The 23,785-nt window shown below is 36.5% G+C and overlaps 1 protein-coding gene across 5 annotated transcripts in view; it reads right to left on the minus strand.

Annotated features, from left to right (window-relative positions):
• The window catches only part of LOC108234705 (dipeptidyl aminopeptidase-like protein 6), a 225,726-nt gene that overhangs the window by 97,981 nt on the left and 103,960 nt on the right, over positions 1–23,785 (minus strand). The window lies entirely within an intron of this gene.

A 23,785-nucleotide genomic window follows, 5' to 3' on the forward strand; every position in this document is an offset into this window, starting at 1 on the left:
CAGTCAGCTGCAAAATATCAACAAAACCAGATTCCACAGTCACGTTTTTTTTTTTCCCCTTCTGCTTTGGGACGAGTTCTCATCTGAGGTGAAAAGGTTTCAAGCCGTTTATTTATCAGCATACTCTGGTTGAATATGTGCAGCATGTTCCCTCTAGAGAAAAAATAGGACTCAGATGAGTCAGAAAACAATCAGAATTTTCAGTTGAGTCATCTAGAACTTTATTTTCTGTTTAGAATTAAAGTCCTGAAGGAAAACAGTTGTTGAACTTCATGTACAAAAACACATACAAAATAATAATAATTTAAAAAAAAACAAGTAAAACTGAAGTGTCCCAATGCAGTTACTGTCTAAAATTCCAGTATACCTGGATTTTCTCCAATGAAGCCCAGTGATAATTTAGGAATCACTTTTGGAATAATCTAAGGTGAAATACTGCCACATTTTGATGTATGAACTCTTTGAGTCATCTAAAGAGAACCAAGATCAACAGGTAACCATGGTCACCATGGGAGTGAGAGATGCAGGTGTGTGGTTAATATGGTAACAAGTTGTACAAAAAAAACATAAAACATTATCCATTTTTATATGTTTCATGTTTTTTTTAGATGATATGACATACAAAGACCCCTTACTTCCAGTTTTAAAGAGAAGTTGAGGCCTTGATGAGTTTGGATGTGTGGTCTCTGAGCTGTGTGGATCTGAGTGACATGTTGAGTGAAAGAAAAAAAAAGAATGTACTGTTTGATGTATAAGAAGTGTAAAGGTTGTAGGAATAAGGAGATTTTGTTAGCAAAGTTTTGGACAATTATACGACAGAAGTTAGAGAGTGACACCGCCACACCAAGATGAAAGTTATTTGGTAAAATTGTCAAAAATGAATAAACTTAAGCTTAAATTGTGTAAAAACTCCAAAATGTCAGTTCAGTCATGTAAAGCCCATCTTTCTGTGACCTGTGTAACCTTTGAAAGCTGTTTCTATGAAGTAGGCCTCTGCTAAAAGCTCCAAAAAGGGATGGGTTTGCTCACTCATTTCACCAAAATCCCATTGTTGCATGTGAAAATGTATTAGCTTCTTTCAAATTCTGTCTGTGCCATACAATGCATGTCCCAAAATTCATAGAAGGCTATTTCAGATGATACCTGATGTTTATATTTTTCGCCAGGGATTTTCCAAAAGAAACATGACTCAAAAGGAAGAATAACAGACAAATTGTAACAAAGGTGCTTCAATGCAAAAAAAAGGAAGACCTGTCACTAAAAATGATTTAGGAAGACTAACACAGTATAACTTAATTAAAACTAACAAATACAACACAAATTAAAATGAGTTAATTGAACAATGTAAATGTGTACCAAATAAAATTATATTTTAAACTAAACATGACTACAACATTGGTGACAATTTATCCAAATTTAGCTGCTTTAAACTGTTGATTTTTTTAGACTTCTTAAAAAAAAAGTAAAACAGAAGACAAAGAAAAACAATGTTTAACAAGAAAAGAAACCAAAAAAAATCAATTTTTCATATAATGTTTTGGACACAGTTTTGGTTCTTGTCTCTAACATTTGAAAGCAGAGCCTTTGGGAACATTGCCATTTCCTGCAGCAACATGAAACAGAACCATTTTGGAGCTTTGTGCTGGGAGATTCTGCTACTTTTCTTTGCAGCATCTGCAAGCTCTCTTTTTATTTATTTATTTTTTTAAAGCCATTTTCTTCTCTCTTTGACAACTTTTAATCAGATTCAGGTCAGGAGTTGATTCTTAAACAGTCCGTCTTTTCCCCTTCCAGCACTTTCTGTTGTTTGGACTGATGCTTTGGGTTACTGTGCTGCTGAGAGATCTAAACTTGGACTAAGTTCCTTGTAAAATGCCTCAATCGTCTGGTTTTTTATTCTTTTGCTGCATCCAGTTTCTCCAACAAAACAGCCCTCAGCATAATACAACCTTAGTTTCACTTTTATGTGAACTTAATTTGATCAACTCCCAACAATACAAGGACCTACATCCTCTCTCTTTCCTTTCCTCACATCACATAAGGAATCTGGGTTATCATTGAAGATTTTGCAAACTTTACTCTTTTTGTGCTTTTTTTCTGTTTGACGGTGCCTATAGGCACCATCCAGATGAGTCGGGGTTTGCCTGAAACTCTGTACATGTCTTCAGTGCCATTTCTTTTTTCATCATCGTCAACCTTCAAAGACTTCTTGAAGGTCCTTAAAGACTGAGATTCTTTTTCAGTTTTAAGGTTGAAAGTGTTGATAACATCACAATCTCTCAAAGCAGGAAGTGTTGAGATCCTGTCGACTGTCTTGTGACCTTAGGAACGATTGTGTCAGATGATGAGAACATTCTGATACTCCGGTCTTCATGATCAGGAATACCACTGATGCAGCAATAGCATCATTTCATAATCAAGTTAAGGAATTTTAAACAAAACTTTAAAGCCACGCACTCCTTGAAGGAATGCATATCACGTGCCATCTTTAACAAAGAGTTTTAAACTAAGAAATCAAGGCGATATAGTTGTTTTGGTCAAATCTTGAAAACAAGTTATGTGCAATAACATCCTGCACAATTTGTTACTGCTCAGAATATGTTAAGGATCAGCATCAGCTACACCAATTTTTTGATCAATATTAGTAACACTGACAAAGTTAAAGCCATTTTTGTGCTTACTAAGGTCAGTTAGCTGTGGCAACCATCTTAAATGAAGTTGAATTCAAAAGTTAATTAGTTGTAGATGTACATCACATGATTACTTTCTGAGACTTTCATTAAAGTCTATCCAGTGGTTGATGAGATATGTTGCTAACAGAGCATACAGTGTCAATATAATGGCAATAAATGTGTTGAGTGTGGATTTAATGTTTGTATAATTTCGTGTAAAATTCCATTCAAACTCTTCCCAAATTCTGATCCGACAGTGGAGGATCATCAGCAGTCCTGACTGTAACTGCAGAGTATTACAGCTTTGTGTTTGTGTTATTCTGCCATCACTGAATGCTAATGCTAATAAAATACTCCCCGAAACACAACATGGTCATCATCTTGATTTTAAAGAGCTTCATTGTCATGACAACAGCAGCTGCTTTGTGCAATAAATGGGATTTTCTCAGGATTGCTTTGAGTCACTGCTTATTCTTATTATTATTTCTTTTGCATCTCATAATATGCTTCGAAAACGGATCTGACTGTGAGTAGCTTCCTGAAATAATTTCTGAGCCCATTTGAAGAGGAGGTGGGATGAAAGAAAAGGGAAAAAAAAACATTTTAGTGATGAAGAGAAAGGCTTAGAGTGCAGCACGTGCTCATTTTGGTTATTTTGACACAATGTAATCAAAGAAACTCGTGATTAATGACACTATCTCACGTGCTCTTTGAGGAGATGACAAGTGGCTGATGCAGCAGCACATCACCTCTTCAAGGACTAACGCTTCCAGCAACATGTCGAATAATAACACACTTCGACGCAAGCACCTGCTCACACACTTCAGAGCCCCACAAGCCCTTAAAAAGACCAGCACGTGACTACAACGTTTCAGCAAGCTCCCTGATACTGATCCAGGCACCGTTAAAAGCCAGACTGGGCTGAAGTAGATTTCAGCAGCACTAAATGGACAGCTCCAGCAGAGTATTTCACTGCCACATCCATGACTCCTTTCACCCGGGGAAGTGGGAACCTGGAGAGAAAACTACCAGCACAATGAGCTGCTGCCACTTTTCCAGGGGACAGTGAAAGCAGAAGCCACGAGAAAATGATCCTGAAAAGGCCTCAAATGTCATCAGGCTTCCATCATTATTATAAATGAGTGGGACTTTCTTGTATGGCAGTTTGGATATAATAACACTATTATTTGCAATTGCAGCATTGAAGCTCTACTCTGTATGTGACATTTTTTTCTTTAAAGGTGGAGAGGGTAAGGGAGTTATATAAAGATGCTGCTTAACTGCTTTAGACTTAAAATAGAAATGTCTGTTTTAAACATGACAGCCTAAATTTCTGCTAAAAATGATATTATTTAACAAAATGATTCTTTGAACTGACGTTTTATGAAGACTTTGTTGGTGCAAAATTGGAAATAATCACACCATCAAATCAAAACAAAGATTTCAATCCTTTGACACAGGACCCTGATGAGAAATCACATGATTATAGTTATCTGTGGTGAATGGTCTCCACTTAATAGTGCTTTTCAACATTTTGTGGCGATTCTACAAAATTCTGTTTCATGTTTCCTAATTATCCAATGATATAAACCAACATAACAACAGACACAACAAGCATTTGTTATTATTGTTTTGTTTTTTTTCTTCTTTAAGATCACACACTATTGGGCAAATAAAGGAGGTACAGTAATGTGGAGTCCAGTGTCATTAGGACACATGCATGGGCTCAGGATGGTGTTTGTCCTTATGTTTCCTGTTCTACTTTGAACAACAAGATTCACCAACCCCTAAAACAGTTTTTAAATATGACAAAACATATGTGGTGGGTTACAAAATTATTCATCCCTCTTGGCATGCTTTAAATTATTTTGCCTTATGAGTTCAAGTTGATTTTTAGTGTGTTTCAAAGTAATAGTTTTACAACATTTTTGCTTCATTTATTTCTCCTTCAACTTTTTTTTCCACCGTCTCTGATAATGACATACATTCCCACAGCATGCTGTTACAATCACCGTGCTTGGTGTTCTCAGCATGAAGAAAGTTGAAGCTTTACCTCAGACATGTTTTCCTTATGTTGGTCTCATCTGACCACAGCACCTTCTTCCACATGTTTGGGAAGGAAATTCAAACAGCAGAATTTTTTTATTTTCTGGGGGGATTTAAGCAATGACTTATTTTTGCCCACTCTTCTATGAAGCCCAGCTCTATGCAGTGTGCAGCTTACTGAGTAGTGCTCCTATGGACAAATCCTCCCATCTCTCCATCTCTCCATCTCTAGAAGAACTACCCCGCTCCCTCAAGGTTACCTTTGACCTCTTACATGTTTTTTTTCCTTTCCCTTTTTTTGATTAATGCCCTTCTTCAGTCTATGTTTTGGTGGACGGCCAGCTTTTGGCAGGTTTGCTGTGGTGGCAGCTTTTCTCTATTTCCTAATAGATTTACCAGAGCTAGGGTTTGGGATATTCTTTTTATAACCCAACTCTGATCTGTACTTCTCCACAACTTTGTCTCAGACCTGTATGGAGAGTTCTTGATCTTGCTTAGTGGCATCCCTTTACTACTTAGAGGTGTTGAACTGGAGTTGCTTCTGCAGGCTGTTACAACAGCTGTTCATCACTGCATAGGTTTAGATCATCTGACACTTAGATTGCTCACAGGTGGATCACATTTAACAAATTATGTAGCTTCTTAAGATAATGCTTGGGGCTTCAAAACAAAAGGGCTGAACCCATAAGCAGTTGTTTTAAATTATTTAAAACAACTTTGTGTCTCCCTTTTAACTTTATAATTCTTGAGTAGTTTTGAAGATGCTTTCAGTCAAATTAAACATCCAATAAAATTTCAGGTTGTAAAGCAACAAAATAAAAAGAGTACCTAGAGGGATGAATACATTTGCAACAGTACAACACTTTTAACACAAACAAATCTGTCAGTCTATACAACCGTAAAGCTTCCTGCTTTACGGTTGTATATAGTATATACAGTAAAACACAATCCGTATATGAGACCCTGAAACAACAGTGACAAAAGTTTCTACTTTCAGAAAAAGTCAAAGTAAATTCTAATGGTGGCCAGTGAAGAAAATCACAAAACTATGAAACAAAACATCTTGAGCATGGTTGGACATTTTCATTTATTTCCCGTTGGAACCATTTTAAGATTAATAAGATAACATTTGCAGTTAGAATACTCTTTCACAGTGTGTAGCACATGAAAAAATACTATTTTCCTAGAAGGGCCAGTGGTAGGAGGTGTCTTCATTTTAAACCCAACTATAGGTCATAATAACAGCTTGAACAAATGACCCGTGGTGTAGTTTCTCGAGGGAGGACTGCATCCGCCCTCATAATCTGTTGTGAGGAGTCGCAATTAATCTCCACTTCATTCGAGGGATCGGAAGCCTTTATGATGGGAAACTACTTGGCAAAGAAACAAACTTTCCTCACATAACGTCTTTGTTCCTGAACAGCATAATGACACGGTTTGCATTCTAATACAAACACAAACAGAGAAAATGTACGGCCTGTCTCTTGCTCATATGAAACTTTTCCAGCATTCTGGCAGTGTGCCCCCATTAAAGCAATAAACCGTGGGCCAACAGACTGTGTGGTTCAGCGAATTTAATCTTCTGCCTAAAAGAAACGGAAAAATAAATAAATAAATAAAAACAAGCTGTGAGACACAAAATAGTGTAAACAACTACTAAGCATAATAAAAAAAATAGAGCTTAGTTTTATTAGAATGATTTATGAACCTCCTGGTTTATAGTGAACACTGTCAAAATGCTACAATACTCTGCATTCTTATGACCTTCAAGCGCTGAAAAAATTTGAATATGCCAAACATATACACACACATACCCCCCCAATATATATATAATATATATATATATATATATATATATATATACACATATACTTTTAATGGGAATTCATTTATATAATCCACAACTGCACTCGTTTAGCTGGCACTTCCCCCTGTGCTGCTCTCTCACTCTCTAAACCATGATAAATCACAAGTTGGGAGAACATTTGTCACAGCGGGCCACATGTCCTTTCATCACACCAGGTCTCTTTCTTTTTTTAACTCCCCCCTTCCCTCACTCCGTCTCACTATCCCACTCGCCTCTCATTCCTTCAGCCTCCATGGTAGTTTTATTCCTCACAGAAAAAAAATGCTTTGTTGTGAATTTATCACTGGACTAGCCTCTGTGCGGTATTAGCTATGCCCTTGGCTTTCTGATGGGGCTGCAGTGCATGTTGGCACTGAAGTAGAAGCTCGGTAGGGTGCTCTTTAACCCAGATTAAATGGAGAGAAGGTGGATATGCATAAGAAATTTTCACTAGGAGGACACCGATGTCCCAGGAAAATTAAGACTTTATGGATATATGTTATTCTAAATAGGAGCTTTATGCATCTGTAGACCACATCTAAAAAACAAATAAAATAGTAAAAAGACAGATTGTAAAAGATAAAATATATGCTTAAATATTAGCATGACTGGTTCCTCTTGAAGGCTCTGGAACAGATATTGTACTTGACAAATCTGTCCAACAGACACAAACATCACCTAAAGTTAGGCAACACAGTCTGTAGCTCAAATCTCTATATTTTGGAACTTTACCAAAACACACAATATTGACATTATGAAATCTGCTCTAATTAACTGTTCACTGCACAGAATACATCAGTGTTATAATTCAAAAACACTTTCTATTGGATTTGATTTTGTTTATTTTATTTTAGAATGCCAAAATCCAATTAAATTTTAAAAGGCTAAATTTTCATTTTGATCCAGGTACCTGCACTCATGAATTGTTAGTGTATTATGTCACTGGGCTGTGACTGTTGGAGAAAAGCTGGTGTCTAAAAAATGAGAGAAATCTTTTGTTGCAGTCTCACTGAATTCTAATTGTTTGTGACCACACAAACCGCTGTTCAACCATGCCTGTGCAGCCAAATTGTTAAAAAAAAAAAAAAAGCATTGCTTATTTTTGTTTGCTTACAAAACTGTATTCCAGGCTGTGCACATTATTTCCTTGCCCACCTCCAGCCACATACCTACTCACTTTGTGCCCATATTTATGATTCGAGCTACTACAGTAGCTACATTTTGGATAGTTTTGGATGTTTCTTATATGAATAGCCCTCTCACATGTGTCAAAATATAGATCTAGCACTCTAGAATTAATAATAATAATAATAAAAACTAAAAGGAAAAAGGTTTCCTTTTAGCAGTGCAAGACTGCAACTGTTAAAAAAAACATGATTTCAAGCCTATGCAACTCACAAGAGGAAACTGAGAAGCTAGTTTACATTTTGGAAACTCCCTCACAAATGTTGTTTGCCAACTAGTTGTCAACAGTCATATTTCAGTGAGATACTGGCTTTAGATTTTCTTTTTGTGGCCTAGTTTTCAAAGACCTTTAATAAAGACAGATGGGGGATTAATAAAAAAAATAAATAAAAAATGTTACTGCAACAGGAATACCTAAACAAGCTCCAAAAACATGTGGTTTAAGTGAACTTTCTCTTTTTAACTATGTTTGAAACATATGTATATAAAGTAAAAAATGTTAATAGTACTGAGATGGATTTGCATCTTGTCTAGGATGTACCCTGCCTCTTGCACAATGACTGCTGGGTATGGACACCAGGTTCCATTTGACCCTGTATGGAAATATGCGTAAAGAAAATGGATGGATGGATATAAATAGCATTATGTAAAAACCATACAGGCAGAAGTCCAGGATCTGACTGTAAAGTAAAAATATTAATATGCAGATAAGATTTTGTCCAATTTGTACTTTTCCTGGCATAAAGGACTGATTTAGTAAATAATGAGGGCAGGTTAATTTGATGTTTTCATTGCTCTGGGTAAACATGTGGAAATACAAGGTTTAAAACATGTTTTATGTAGTAGCAGATGACCATTTAAGATGTGATACTGCTACGTTTAGTGGCAATACCTTAAGGGCATGTTTTGCAGTTAACCACATTTTGTTCAGTGTCTTCCTGTAAAATTCAAATCACTGCCATAATAAATAAAATCCAGGGCTGTTTTTCATCTGGACCAAGACATTCATTCATTTTTAAACTACCATCTCTAAACACTAACTTGCTTGAGATTTTTACTTTTTTTGCGAGCCAAGGACATTGTGAGAGATACCAAAGTCCCTTTGAGTTGGATGCAGATGCCTTAAACATTGGCAGTAAAATCTATTCTGAAATATAGTCACAAAACACCAACTATTTTGGAAACGTCACCATTCCTCATCATCTCTATGATAATGAAGTGTGTGTTATGTTGTCCCATTTCAAAATAATGCAGCAAAGCAAAAGCTGCAGCAGAGAAAAGAAGCTGTACGAGTGGTGCTATGAACTCATTACAGTCTTCATTCCAAGAAGTCAAAGCAGATTTATACCTTCAAATATCAAAAAGTCAAAGACTTTGGTTTAAAGCTTTGAAGATAAAATAAATCAGTGAATATCATGAGCTTACTTAAAGGGTAATTACTGATGTAAAAAGTATCACACATATTCAGCTTAGACCCATGGAGTAATCTTTCATTTGAGGGTGAGGTAAGGGCAAAATATTAAATATTTGAAATATTAAAGGTGAGATTGCTGGCAGGAGGATGTTCCCTCAAAGCAGGCAATAAAATAACTCATTAAACCTGCTTCTAAGACAGAAGATAAGCAACTGGATGAGTGGGGGGCAGATTCATGACAAACCAAATAACCTGATCAAAATCAGCCCATTTATGAAGCCTTTCTGATTCAGCTTTGAATTGCCTTGCATATCAGCAATAACTTGAATTTTAATAACAAGGCCTTTGCCTGAAAAAAAGTTGATAATGAAGCGCAGATGACAAGGACTTTCTGTGTACAGGCATATTTGAAATGGCATGGTTTTAGAAGAGCAATCAGTGTAGAAGATGTTAAGCTGAAAAATGACTGACCTTGAACTAAATGCTTGGGATAATTAATTCACACTAATTCTAGGTTTGGTAAAGAAATAAAACAACACTCAACAACACTAAATGTATTTTTACTTCTATACTAAAAAGCAATATTTAATTAAGACTACTAAATGAGAATCTGAAAGTGCAAAATACAAATACAAGGCACAGTTATGCAGATGTTCCAAGTGAACATCGAATTACAACTGAACCAAGAGGAATTTTTCAGGTGTAAGGCATTTGAAAAGTTTGTTCAAAATATGTTTAAAAACATCTTTTTTTTTCTTTAAGTAGTTGCAGAGTTGTCACAAGATTCTCAAACCATACTTGGTTTTGTCACAGGAATCTTGAAGTGTTTCAAAGCCATCTCAATTTAGTTTCAGTAAACTCCAGAGTCATAGAACCGTATTTTGACACCTATACAGGAGCTCTCCTAAGATGGAAAACATACAAGGCTTCAGCTCCAAATGTCCATGTCTTTAAACCATGCTGGTCCAAATCTGCCTGTCCTCATTTCTGAAGTGTTTTCCGGTACATTCAACCATAAACATGAGTGTGGTTTCCAAGGTGGGTACAAAATGGGACAAGGTGGGCATGATATGGGTGGAGGAGGGTGACAAAATAAAGTGAAAATGTCATGGTGTGGGGAAAAGGAGGCAAACCCAGAGCGCAGACTCACTGTAAGAACTAAAAGAAAACTAATTTATTTACAATAAACACAAAACAAAGGCTGAAGTGGCAGCAAACTAAACACAAAAAAAATCCAGGAACAAGACATGAGCAAACCTGAGATAAGACGGGAGGACAACCAAACAGAGCATTAAACGAGAAAGTGACAATGAACCAGCAGTGAGTGGAGGACATGACCAGGTTTTAAACACAGGAGGTAATTAGGAAAAGTGGGCACAGGTGAGATGATTATGAAACCAGGAGCAGGTGGAGATGGGCATGACAAGTAAACAAGTGACAGACAGAGGAGAGGTGAATGCTGACAGAGAACAACACCACATGAAAACAACACAAGAGACAACAAACCCAAACAGAAAAAGAGACCAGAAGCAAAAAACTAAATACAAAAAGAAACATACAAAACCGAATCCTGACAGAAAATAGGCCATGATTTTGAAAGATTGGCTACTCAAAATGCATACATACAGCTTTCTGGTTGCTTGGTTGATTATAGTCAGAACTCAGTGAGACTGCAGTTGAAAGACAGTTTATTTTCTCAGAATTTTGAATCGCCAACTAGTCTTCAACAGTCGCAAATCATTGAGCTACTATCTTTATGAGTAATCAGTATTTCAATAGTGAGCATAGCAACACAAACTTTCTTCAGTTGAACAAATAGTGACAAAGTAAACAACTGTTTCAGGTGTTCATTCAAACTGCTAGAAAGCTTTTGACTTAGAGCAAGGCCTGTTCAAGAGCAAAATTCTGCCATCTAACACAACTCAGTCGCCTTCTTCTGATAATATCGTTTTGATTCTCCAAACTGAAATTGCTATGGCTACCTTCAACTGCATGTATGATACTGACTACTCAGAAATACCTCACACAACCTCCTTAAAAGATAAATAAAAAGAAAAACAGTTCTTACAATAAGGCAAATATTCGACTCTGCATGAAATTAAGTTACAAAGGATAACATTAGGTGCACCTATATTCTGTAGGGCACTCAAAACAGCTCTGACACAAAGAACACAGTTTGTCACCATGTCATTAGGGACCTGAGGGCTGTCGGGCAGAATTTATCTGAATTTTACTTGCCTCCCATAAATACAATAAAACAGACAATCAAGTTGGTGTCTTTGGAGTTTGGAGGACATATGAACTCATCAGAGTTTTTGTTGTGTTCTTTGAGCCATTCTTCAACCGTTTTAACATGATCTCTAGCTGTTATTAACTCAATTTTTGTTACTGCTATCAAACAACAAACCAGTGACTGTTAAAAGTGGATGACTTCAGCTTCCATCATACCCCAGGAAGAGTTATGAGATGTACAATACATTCTGATTTACTGGAGCAAAACCTGCCTAACTAACTTACTGCAAAACACATTCATGAGCAAATCCTCTTTGCAACAAAAATCAGGCACGACAGTCAGAGCTGCACACATGCTGGAGAGAGATGGTCTGACTTCAGTTGGTAAAAGAACAAAAGGAAGCGATGGAAATACAGAAATAAGGCTGTATGTTATCAGTATACTGTAATGTGGATCGTACAAGGTGAGTGCAAACCATGGACAAACTTTTCAACTGAAATAATAACAGTTTATGGTATCAAGTCAACCTCATAAAAGGTACTGATGATATAAAAAAAAAAACTAAAATAAGATGGAGAAATTGATGAGTGGATTAGTGCCAGATAAAATATGCTATAGTGAAATAGCATGTAAGGATAATGGTTTTGGCATTAGTTAATTTATAGTTTATGTGTTTTGAAAATGTTTAACCAGGGTGAAATCCAAGAATAGATGCTCACACCCCTGGAAGGACTGGGGGACATTCACAGAAAGAGGGGGATCTGAGTAGCTTCGACTGGCCTGATGCAGCCCCAACATACACCATAATCAGCCATATAAAATAACTAGATGAATGAAAATGTTGGTGATCTGCTTTCAATTGCTATAACAGCAGAAAGCAGCAATTAATTTGAAGCATGGTGTTTCTCTACCAGTTCCCTCAGCATGCTTCTGGCTTGTCAACAAAAAAAAAAAAGAGAAAAAAAAAATCAACAAAAAACATGGTACAGTTCACACATCACTTGTCTGGCAGGCCTGAGCTTTCACAGTGGAAAGGAAAAAATGATGGCCATAAATCAGAAACTAATATTTGAAACAAAAGTGACAACTTCAGCTGCATTTGGCTGGTTCTGTCTGCCGTGTACTGAAAATGACATTCTGGAAATGCCAACGCACAGCATGTGTCAGCGAGCAAGTTGTACTTCTGGGGGGAAATGGTGCACCCAGACTGTCAAATCAAAGGGAAATCAAAACACTGCACGGTCGACTGGTCAAAGTGTCAATGAGGACCTGTGAGACAGTGCAACGTCCTGCTGTGCAGAAATACAAGCTGATGAAGTGAAGATGCTGACATCTGGGGAGGACAGACAAGCCTACAGAGACAGTAAATGCTTCATATCAACACTGACAAATGTCTAAGCAGAGGATGGAAAATAATATGTGTCCTTGTCTATTATATATTGTGTGAAAGATTCTAAAATTATGTTTCTGTGCAGACCATTCAGCTTTATCGCCTTAAATTTAATCCAAACACTAAGTGAATTATAGACATTTGTGGATATTCCATTCTAGTTCTACTAACTAAAGTGAAACATATATATATATATATATATATATATATATATATATAGTATTTTTATTAAGATAAAAAAATGTAACTATTTCTTATTACTTATTACTTATTTTCCTTACTTACTATACAGCTTAAAGACCTTATTGCTCCTAGACTTTCCTTAGTGGAAAGTCAAGTAGACTTACAACTAAATGATGCAAAAACATTTCTTGTAATCCCAGGTATTCTAAAACTGAACAAAAACAAAATGCAATCAGAGCTAAAAAAAAGACTAAAAATGGCCTAAAAAATAGGTACAAAGTTACAAATCTATTAGAGCTAACAATGAAGAGCCTCAAAAATAACCATTAAGGCATAAACTGATAAAATAGTGTAGTCTAAACAACAGAAAATAGTGGCAGACGAAATGCCATCTGAACAAAAATGTCCACCTATTAGTATGAAACAATGTGCCAAAATGGATACAAAGTTGCTGACTAATCTGAAAAAAAATAATAATTAAAACACTATCAAAGGCTCAAATGTGCTAAAACCATGAGATACAAGCATTCTCAAAGATAACAAGAAAGTAATTAAAACAACCACCAATATAAAAATAATGAGATACAATACAAATACAAATAGGTATAAATAATTTTGTTGGTACTCTTATAGCTCATTAAACAACAATTTTTTTTCCTGTAAAACTTGACTCAGTTAAAAAGCAATAGTCGAATGCATATCTGCATGCCTTTAGTATGTAATAGAGAAAATAGAAACATGTAAAAATAAATAAATAATTTGTTTCTGATACAAAGATTTGCTAAAATAGTATGGGCGGATTTATTGGTACCCTAAAAGAGACTATTAATCTTTTAATTGTAGTCATGATTCAAACTAAGTGTTTGACCTTAAATATCATCACATGTGTCATGACACTTTTCAACAGTCATTCAGCTCTTTTTAAAGGGAACAAACATGCCACTGGGTAGTTTGGTATTGTTGTGTGCTCCACACTCAACATGGGCGAAGGAAAGCAGAGGCGAGAGCTCCCTGAGGCGCTAAGAAAGAAGAGTACAGATATGAACGGTGAAAGTAAAGGCTAAAATGTCATCTTCAAGCAGATTTGTGTTCCAGGAACAACGATTACTAATATTATTAAATGATATAAGGCTCGTGCTACTGTAGCCAACCTCCCAGGATGTGGATGCAAGAGGAATACAACCCCAGGTTGACTAGATGTATAGTGTGGATGGAGTCAAGGAAAATGCCATACCATTCCAATACCATCCAAGTCAACCCACCATGAGTTTAAATTTAACTATTTCAATGGATGAAGACCCAGAAGGTCTTCACTATTGACAAAAAAAATAATAATAATAATAATAAAAAAAAAAGCCAGGCTGGAATTCGCCAAAGTGCATGTTGACAAGCTTCAAAGTTTCTGGGGGAGGTTATTGGAACTGATTATATTATTTTGTGATTTCAAGTGCAGTATATAAAATATAAGAAGAAACAAAACAATGTTTATTTTGTCCTGGGGTTTTTTTGAGAGTACAACTGGAGATTTAGAAGACTTATCGCTAGAGGAATAAGGATGTTGCACACTCTGGTTGATTTCGATATGATGGAACACCTTCTAGACAGCAGGAAGATAAATAGATGGTTTTACTGATACAAGAAGAGAATGTTTTTTTTTTCTTTCTTGCAGCTCTCCTTAAAAATGAACTCTATGGACAGCAGTGAGAATCCAATGACTCTCTGAGCCATTTTCACACATTTCAGGGTCTTCCTGTCAGTCACACTACAGTTTCTATACCAGGAAGTAATGCAGCTGGTCAGGATGCTGTCAATAGTGCCCCGGTAAAATGTGGTGACAATCGTAGGGGGAATTCTTGCACGTTTCAGTTCCCTGAGGATGTGTATCATCTGCTGAACTTTCTTGACCAGGTGTATGGTGTTGAGAGTCTAGGAGAAATCGGCAGTAACGTGGACACCAAAAAAACAAAAGCTCAGAAGCAGCAAAACAGTGAAAAACATAGTGACTGATAGCTACTTTTCCTATTAAACTCCAAATTATACTAAAAAGGATACAATATGACAAAAGAAGATACTTTTGTGAATGTTTTAGCTTTTTTCCAGTGTGTGGAGCAGTAGGGTCCATTGTTTCAAGCCAGCCATCTGCATCCTAAAAACACTTGTTCTGACATACGAGCCAAACACTCTGCCTGTGCCTGGCTGAAGAGGCCTCGTTCCTGAATGGCCCGGCAGCAACAACAACAACTTATCACTGAGGTAATTATGAAAATGCCATCAGGCAGCTGTGATTTTTCTAATCATAAAAAACAAAAATTAAAAATAATTCCTGCAACCTAAGTCAAGATTGAAGGAAAATTATCTACCTGAGTTTTCAGGTTGATTTGGAATTAAAATAACTACAGATATTTTAAGTACAGAATTCCTTGCTTTTTTATCTGTTTTTTGTTTTTTTCCCTTTCTTTTTTTTTTTAGATGCAAAATGTCAGCCATGGAGTTAGTTAGCAGAAACTGATGCCAAGTGGAAAGAGTGCCTAATGGCGTTGTTGGGAGGCTTTGAGTCCATATAATAACCTCAACACTCAGGCCGCAGCTGTGCTGTAGCTTCAGAGGGGGAACTCGTTTCCAGAGTTAATAGAGGTAGTGGATAAGCTCCAATATGATAAGTGAGTCTTCAAATGCACAGCTGTCAGTATAAAGAGAAGGTAAAAACATTGCCTACTTTAAACTGTTTTCTACAGTGTAATGTGACAACATATGGCTCTAAGCTCAAGATAAAGTCAATAAATAAAAAGGAAAACCCATCACATAGCCACCACTTTCATCAAGCCAGAGCAAGAGAGATAAAAGAGAAGTTTATATCTGTCCAACTTGCCTCATCTTTCCATTTAACAAGGCAGCATTCAGCAATGAAATGCTGGAAGTTGTTATCACAAGGAGAGCTTTTATTATCAGCAGGCCTCCCACTGCATCGTATCAGTTGGACGCAGCTGGTTCGAGGTCTATGTTTTATCATACTTCAACAGTTTTGTTTTGTTTTTGTTGTTGTTGGGGTTTTTTTTTTCTCCACAGGCCTCTATAGCTGTTATTCTTCATTAATTCTGTTTTAATCTGTTACAGCAAAGTCTGCCTTAAAGAGACCACACATAGATGCATGACAAAGTTTAGATGTACATCCATAATTCATGCTGATGTTAGTTACAATGCGCCTGAACATCCCATGCAATAACTGCTCAGGAACTATTAAGAGGTTTTGACAAGAAGCATCATGGTATGTGTTTAAACTCTCTAAATCACAATTTGATCAAACAAGCCCCAAACTAAAAAATGGCTTCCTTTACAACACATAGGAATTGCTGCCAGTGTCCTGGTGTGGGACATTAAAGGAGACTCCTAGGGTCAAATGCCCTCTCCATGCTACATTAGGCTTATTTTTTGGTTGACTGTTCACTCAACAAGGACATACATTTTGTCATCTGTATCTGTCTGTGAGGGTCGACTAGGTCCCTATGCAGCTCAGTGGACAGTCCGTGCACTGTGACAATGCATGCATGACAATAAAACTCTCAATCAAAAGTTGGCATCAAAGATGCATTGACCAACAAAAACTAAGTTACCTCAAAGAAGAGGAATAAAACTAACAAGGATGCTTGTTTTGACCATAAGGACATTGTTGTAATCCACACTGGACAATTAATGACTCAAGGACAAAATGGACAATGGATAACTTGAATTCCTAGTGTGCAATCCAACAAACTATTTTCTTTAGCACAAACTATTAAGGAACTGGCATATTATTGATACCTATTAGGCTTGAGTGTAACGGTACCTGTGCCTATTAGGGACTAATTTAAGACATACAATTGCAAGAACATACACACATTTTCACTTGGAATCACACTGATATGTTTGCACAAAAGTCTAGTGAAATTTTGCCGGGAAATTGCATACACAAACAAAAACAATAAATACAGCTCTAGTGCTCCAGAATTACGGAAACTAAAGTTAGAATGGTTTGAGGTGCGTACCAGACAGCTGCTGTGACTCTGTGTCTGTTTGTCTCAAAAAACATTTAAAATAGTTAGAACATGTTCGAAATAGCAGCGACAAAATTGAAGTCCTGCGACTCATGCAAGAAAATTGAGAACCCCAGCAAACGTTTCAAGACATTTTAGAAACTATTTAAGAACTCCTCTGTTTGCAATTTATTGCCAACAGTTACAGCCCAGTGAGACTACCTAAAGGAACTGTTTGGCACCTATTAAGCTGAAGTGTAAACTGTAGCCCCATGAGTTAAACACCAGTGCAGCAGGCCAAAAAATAGTGTAAATATAAAAAAGGAAAAATGTGCAAAAAATGGAGCCAGACAAAATTAAGCAGTTTTTTTTGTTTGTTTGTTTTGTTCAAAGCATGTGGTTTTAATGGATGAAACAAAATAAGTGCATTCACAAATAATGAAGAAAAGGAAGAAGTAAAAAATAGGCTAGAAACTTTTCTAAGCCATCATGCACCTGGGAACGATCGAAAAGTTATTTTCAGACAAAATCTGTTTTTAATTAAATTCAATAGATGTGTGAACACACTGTTCCACTCAGACGCACCCCTTAGAGAATGTTCAGATTAGTGCAAACAAACCCCCACAGAGCTTCAATCAAACACCTACTTTTTTTCCCCAGAGGATGGTGACATTTGAAAGAAGAGCTCTGACATGGACAAGGGCAGCCTGTGGCATTTCATTCAGAAAAAAAAAAAGAAAAAAATCTCAGCTATCTACACTGAATGCTTTGAAGTTTTAAACAATCAGTGCAGGCAAATGATGTTTACTAATGCTCTGCTAAATCCCCATCTTAATATAGCCTTCATCAAAACTACACGTACCAGTCGTAAATTAGAAATCTTTGAGTGTCATTCCCCGTCCAATATGATGTTTGAATTTGCATGACTTGTCTAATGTTTACACAATGGAAACTCAGGAACAGACAAATGTGCCATTAATGCTGCAGAGGTCTTATCATCTAAACCATTATAAAATAAATATTTGATTACAACATAAAAAGGTCTCTCTTGTAAGTTGGCCTGACCATGCATAAAGAGATGGGATTTAGTGCTTAGTGTGGCAGTACAACACAGCGGGTCAAACAATTTTGGATCAGCATAAAACCAAAGTGTCCTTTGAAGCTCATTAAATATTAATAATGCTTTTGCTAAATGTTCTAATCAACACTTATTACTGAGGCGTACGCTCTTAAAATGTGTTCCAGCTTGCTAATGAGAGTGTAACAGCAGAATTAGGACGTATTTATCAGTTTCTGATGGCCACATCTTGATCTGCTCTTTCATTGTGTTTCACTGTGTGAGCACAATGAAACACAACACTTTATGGTGGGTACATTACAATGACCGAAGTTCACTCGGTAAAGCAGCTTTGATTTCTTTTAGATGAAATTATCAAAGTGGAGTAGAGGAGATTGGGTCGAAAACTCATGCCCTCATTAGCAATATACCAAAGATTGCCAGTCCAATGCAAAAGCAGTACAAGCAACTGCTTAGGGCCACCAGACCAGCAGTGGACCCTTAATCTTAAGGGTTAATCTACATTAACGTAATCAAAGAAAGTTTGATATTTATGCTAACAGACAAAAAAGAAAGTCATCCAAGTAATGTCCTAATTTCTGCTGCTCAATTAATGTTTTCCCATGTTACCTAAACACAACACAAAAATTAGACATCCATACTACATGCCCCATGACTTATCCCAAGGCTGATAAAATAATAATAGGTGATAACTATTCAACAGAACACCACTTCAAAGTTAACTGAACAATCCCTTTTAGTCGATGTAACATTAGAGTTTTAATTGGCAGTATTTAAAAGTAATGCTGTTGCTATTTATATTCCAGGATATGGTGCTACCATTTTATCATCAAACCATACGTCACATGGCAGCAAACTTTTTAAAAAAGTCCATGTTTGAGGACCAAATTAGATCGTTAAAGAAGTATCTCATTGGTGTGTGACTGCTGTGGACTATTTGGAAACATACCAGTGCAAGAAAATACACATTTTTTTTTACTTTGAATTATGCTGGACGACATTTTGAAGAAGTCAAAATTTCTGCCCAAAAGTAACCTTAACTTCAAACACATGATAATAATAACTGTCCTGGGAATTTGTCAAACATGTATAACATTTAGGCGGCATAAGAGCGAGGCCCTACAACTAATGTTTAAGACATTTTGGAAAGTCTCTTGTAAATGCCAATTGAACTCTGTCACCAATTATTATCAGTTGTTTCACAAATAGATCCAAGTTGACATCTGAGTAGGTTTTCTCATTTGCTATGGCTATGTTTGAACAGTCAGAAAAATGACCTTGCAAACATTTCTTCTTGACCTCGATGGAAAACATAATGAGGTCAAGGACAGATGGTAATGCCGTTGCCTAAGGATTTATGGAAAGAAAACACTGCAATGAGAATCACTTACACCACACTTCTTGTTAATGGAAAATAGATTTTGCAATAATGTTGGGCATTTATTAAAAGTAAGTACGACAGTTTGAAAAAAACAAAAAACAAACAAAAAAACTTTAGCTGATCACCCTAAAATTACTTGTATAAAAGTGTAAAAGATCATCACATTGACAGCCATGTTGAAGCCATCTTTATCACCTGCAATTTCCATTACCACGTAAAGCCAAAGTCCCATTTTTGCAGCAGGAATAGCTAAACAAAAGTCACAACCCAGATGAATGTGGTGCTCTGCTTAAAGGTTGAAGGAGTTGCCCTCTAATAAATTTCTCTGCAGTGACCGGAGTCCCCCCGCTCATGAATAATAAAAGGGGTTGCACCGATCCTATTTTTCACTCAGACATCCAGCTCATCTAACATTTGACACTGCAATATCACTATCAAAAAAGCGCAGCACCAGGACCCGAGTCTCAGAGCTGCGCACACAGCAGAGTCGCAACCGAGTTAGTTTTCATTAAAGTGTCACTTACAAGGCAAGGTGATGGCAAATTCATTTACTTTAAAAAAGGACTGGGGCTTCTTGTCAGGCAGGTTTATAAAGACATGGCTTTCAGAACAGAAGGTTATGTGCTGAATGTACAAAGGAATGAATTAAAGCAGCAGCATATTTTTTTCCAATACATATGAAGGCTATTATTTACCTTGCATGCAGTGAAACCAATGCTATTATTTAAAAAAAAAAACACTCAAACTAATAATTTCTCAGAACGTCCACAGAAGCAATTACCTGTTAAATAGGAAACGCACAGTTTCTATGCTGAGTTTCTGAACAAAATGTCATGAAAACTAGGATGAAAAAACTCTTTACAATTTCTAGAATGCAGCTCTGCTGTTACTTGGTTTGATATTAAATCTAATTTTAACTCAGTTATTGCGTCTGATTCTTTTTGGTGTTTGTGTAAAACACTGACATAATAAAAGAAATTCTTTACTATGACCAAAGGTGTTTTTTGTTGACAAAATAGTCAGCTTTGGCCTTAAAAATCTAGAAGTAAAAAAGCCCAATCATTACTTGCAGGAAAGTACATTGCCAGTAGAGTCAGTGATTACTTTCTGCAAGTTTCATTAACATTTCTCCAGTGGTTTATGAGATATTTTGATAACAGACTCGCACATCAACACACGCCCACAAGCAAACACACACACACGGACAAAATATTGTCATTCATCTTCGTCCTTTGGGAGGAAGCAATAATAAAATCCTGAAAGGTTTTTCTTCACATGTTTGTAATGTAAGAAAAAAACAACAAAAACAAAGTACAACCACAAGAAAAAAAAAGCCTCAATCCTCATCAATACCCACAGACATCATCAGACCCAGCGGACTCCCTGATCCGACCATAAACTGAGAATGAGGTTGAATATACAATGTATATGAATATTGTATGAAGCTATAAAGCACCCTGTCTGAGTGGGTCATAAATTACAGGCAGACATTAATTCTCAAACTTGCATTGGATAAATTATGGCCACAAATAAGGAGAAGGACAACAAAAATCTGCCTCAGCTTGAAGATGATTGATGCTCCGGCATAAAGGTGGCGAAGGATCTTTATTCAGTAACGTCTAAAGCTAAACACCAAGTTTGTGAAGACGACACGGAAGGACAGTCAGGGATAGATGAAAGTGACATTGTGTGAAGTAAACTAGGCTTTTATCACCTGCCGCCTTTTTTGGTTCCTTTCATGAAATTATGCAGCGTATTATCTCCAAATTTAGCTTTTTTTTTTCAAAATAGTCAACAAGTTAGGCTGTTCAGTACAAAATGCGTCAGTCATGTTTAGTTCTTCTAAACACACAGCTTTTCAGAGAAGTTAAAGGCTGCTAAGAATTAAAAGTTTAACAAATTATAAAGGTAATATTATTAATCACTGGACTCTTTGTAAGATCCTAATCAAAAACTGAAATTGCTAAAACTCCAATAAACCTTTGAATGCTTATCTCTTTTTTTTCTAAATTGAAACAAATTAACATACTAGTCTTGCACGAAATGCTGAGAAAACTGTTTCAAAATCAGTTTATCCTTTACATGCACAAGCATTAATAGTGGCAGACAGTCTGATCAGAAGTAAAAAAAAAACTGCATATGCCACTAAATGAACTGCTGAGTGATCCTTTCTATTCATGAACTATGAAAAAATAAGTACTGAACTAATTTTAAAAATATGTATAGTAAAATCTTTTGAGATTTTTTTTTCTTTTTGTCTATTTGGGAGGCTGTAACAAGCCATGTTTTAGTGTAACAATAACATCAAATAACATAAAGTGTGCACAGAGAGAGAGAGAGAGAGAGAGAGAGAGAGAGAGAGTGCACGGGGTGACTGAGGGAAGTGCTGATTGAGCCTATGTCTGTATGCTTGGTGTGAGAAGAGAGAAACTGAGGCAAATTAGCTGTTAAAAGTGGGATTTCTAGCAGTAAAGGTAGCTGCAGTAACAGTTTTAAATGCTATAACATAAAATTTCTTAGTTACAGAGCACAATAAGCTTTACTGTGAAAGATTAGAGCAGCTTATGTTCACAAGCAGACAAGTGTAGACAAACAGAGCAAATCCTATTAATTGTAAACAAATAAAAATAATTTTAAAAAAAGTTATCACTAGTTGTTCAAGACTTTTGACCTTATATAGAAATCAGATTTGGACCTTTGAATATAAAGTTTGAGAAACCCTGCTGTAGACCACTGTAACAAAAAATGTTTACAAGGAATTCTTTTAAAGCTCCTATCAAGATATAAACTCCATGATCTGTGAACTGATTGTGTGTAAAATGTTTGGAATGCCTTGTTAAATTAAAAAGTAATAATTCAATTAAACAGCTACAAATGCTCCCATGTCTCAGTTACCTGAGTTACGGCTGCCTGAGTCATTTCGAGCACGTTTTACAAAGGCAGTAATGGTTCACAAGCTTCCATTTTACGACCATTAGGACATTCTCCTGCGCAGGAAACCAATGACATGCCACTCTGACATTTGCCACAGAATCCTTGCAATCAGACACACAATACCTTCCTGTCAGCTCTGGCAGTCCAACAAAAGACTGTGAAAGATATGAAGAACGAGAGGTGGAAAAGAAATGGGGGAGCGGAGTATGCGGAGAGTGATTGATAAATGAGGTAAAAGATAGTGCTCCTGTTTTATGAGCTGATGAAAAAGACAAGGTAGAATGCATTCTGCTTGGCACTTTGGCTCTGTCATTTTACGGAGAGCAGCCGTGCATAATAAGCATACATCTGTGATGAAAAGGCTGAGGAACAAGTTGGAAATGCAAATTAATTGATCTCTGATCATTTGCCAAACACAATGTCTGTCTTAAAGAATATCAGCCTGTTCAGTTTGGTAAGACTTCACATCAAAGTCTGAACTGCCTCCAAATTCTAACAAATTACCATGCCTTGAAATCAACTATATCTTACATTAACAGTGCTATGATGTGACAAACATGCAAGACTGAGCTAATTTCTCTCCTCATTAGTAGTCAGTTTACAACTGAAACAGAAGCTGACCTTGCACATTCAAGTACATCATTCAACAAGCTTGGATTGCCCTTTGAGAACTTGAGAGTGTCTTTACTCCCGTAGTTCACCCATCAGGTTAGACAGAATAATGCAAATTGGACTCTGTTTTCACAAAATAACCACGGAGGCCATTTTAAATTCAGCTCCTTTTGCTTCAGAGAGAACTGGTGGTTCTTGTAGAGAGGGAGAAAGAGAGCTAGGGAGGGGGATTCAGGAATTAAATATAAAAGAGAAAAAAAGCTCAAAAAAGGAGACAAAATGTTGACTTATGATTTGCTGCCGAAACATCACTGGAAATGTATTGCAGCAAAACAGACCAAGAACAAACACCGAATGTGGAAACTTTATTGGAGCCTGCAAACAGAACATTGAAATGCAGTCAGTTTTGTTCAATATACAACCTAGTTTGTGGTCCCAGAGGGTTTTGTTAAGATTTCACTGATTTCCAACTTGATACCATTGAAACGACTGAAGGGGGATATAAAAAGTTGTGTCTTGTTTTAGAAGTTTTGAAGAAAGAAAGGAAAAAAAAAACTTTTTGGAACATTATCAGCCCTTTTAACAGATGCTATCACTTGTTATTACTCCCATAAATATGGGCCTAAAGCATATCCTACTTCACTGGAGCCTCACTGTCTGTCTGAATTTATCATTCATTCTGTTAAGTGAAGCAGAAAGTAACCCATAAAACACAGATCAACCCTTGTAGCTGTGTGGATTGTCAATGTGTAATGATTCCTGTTGACTGACAAAGATTCAGTTTGAGTCAGAAATGTGACA

This window comes from Kryptolebias marmoratus, linkage group LG21, assembly GCF_001649575.2.
Source record: "Kryptolebias marmoratus isolate JLee-2015 linkage group LG21, ASM164957v2, whole genome shotgun sequence".
NCBI classification, from domain to species: domain Eukaryota; kingdom Metazoa; phylum Chordata; class Actinopteri; order Cyprinodontiformes; family Rivulidae; genus Kryptolebias; species Kryptolebias marmoratus.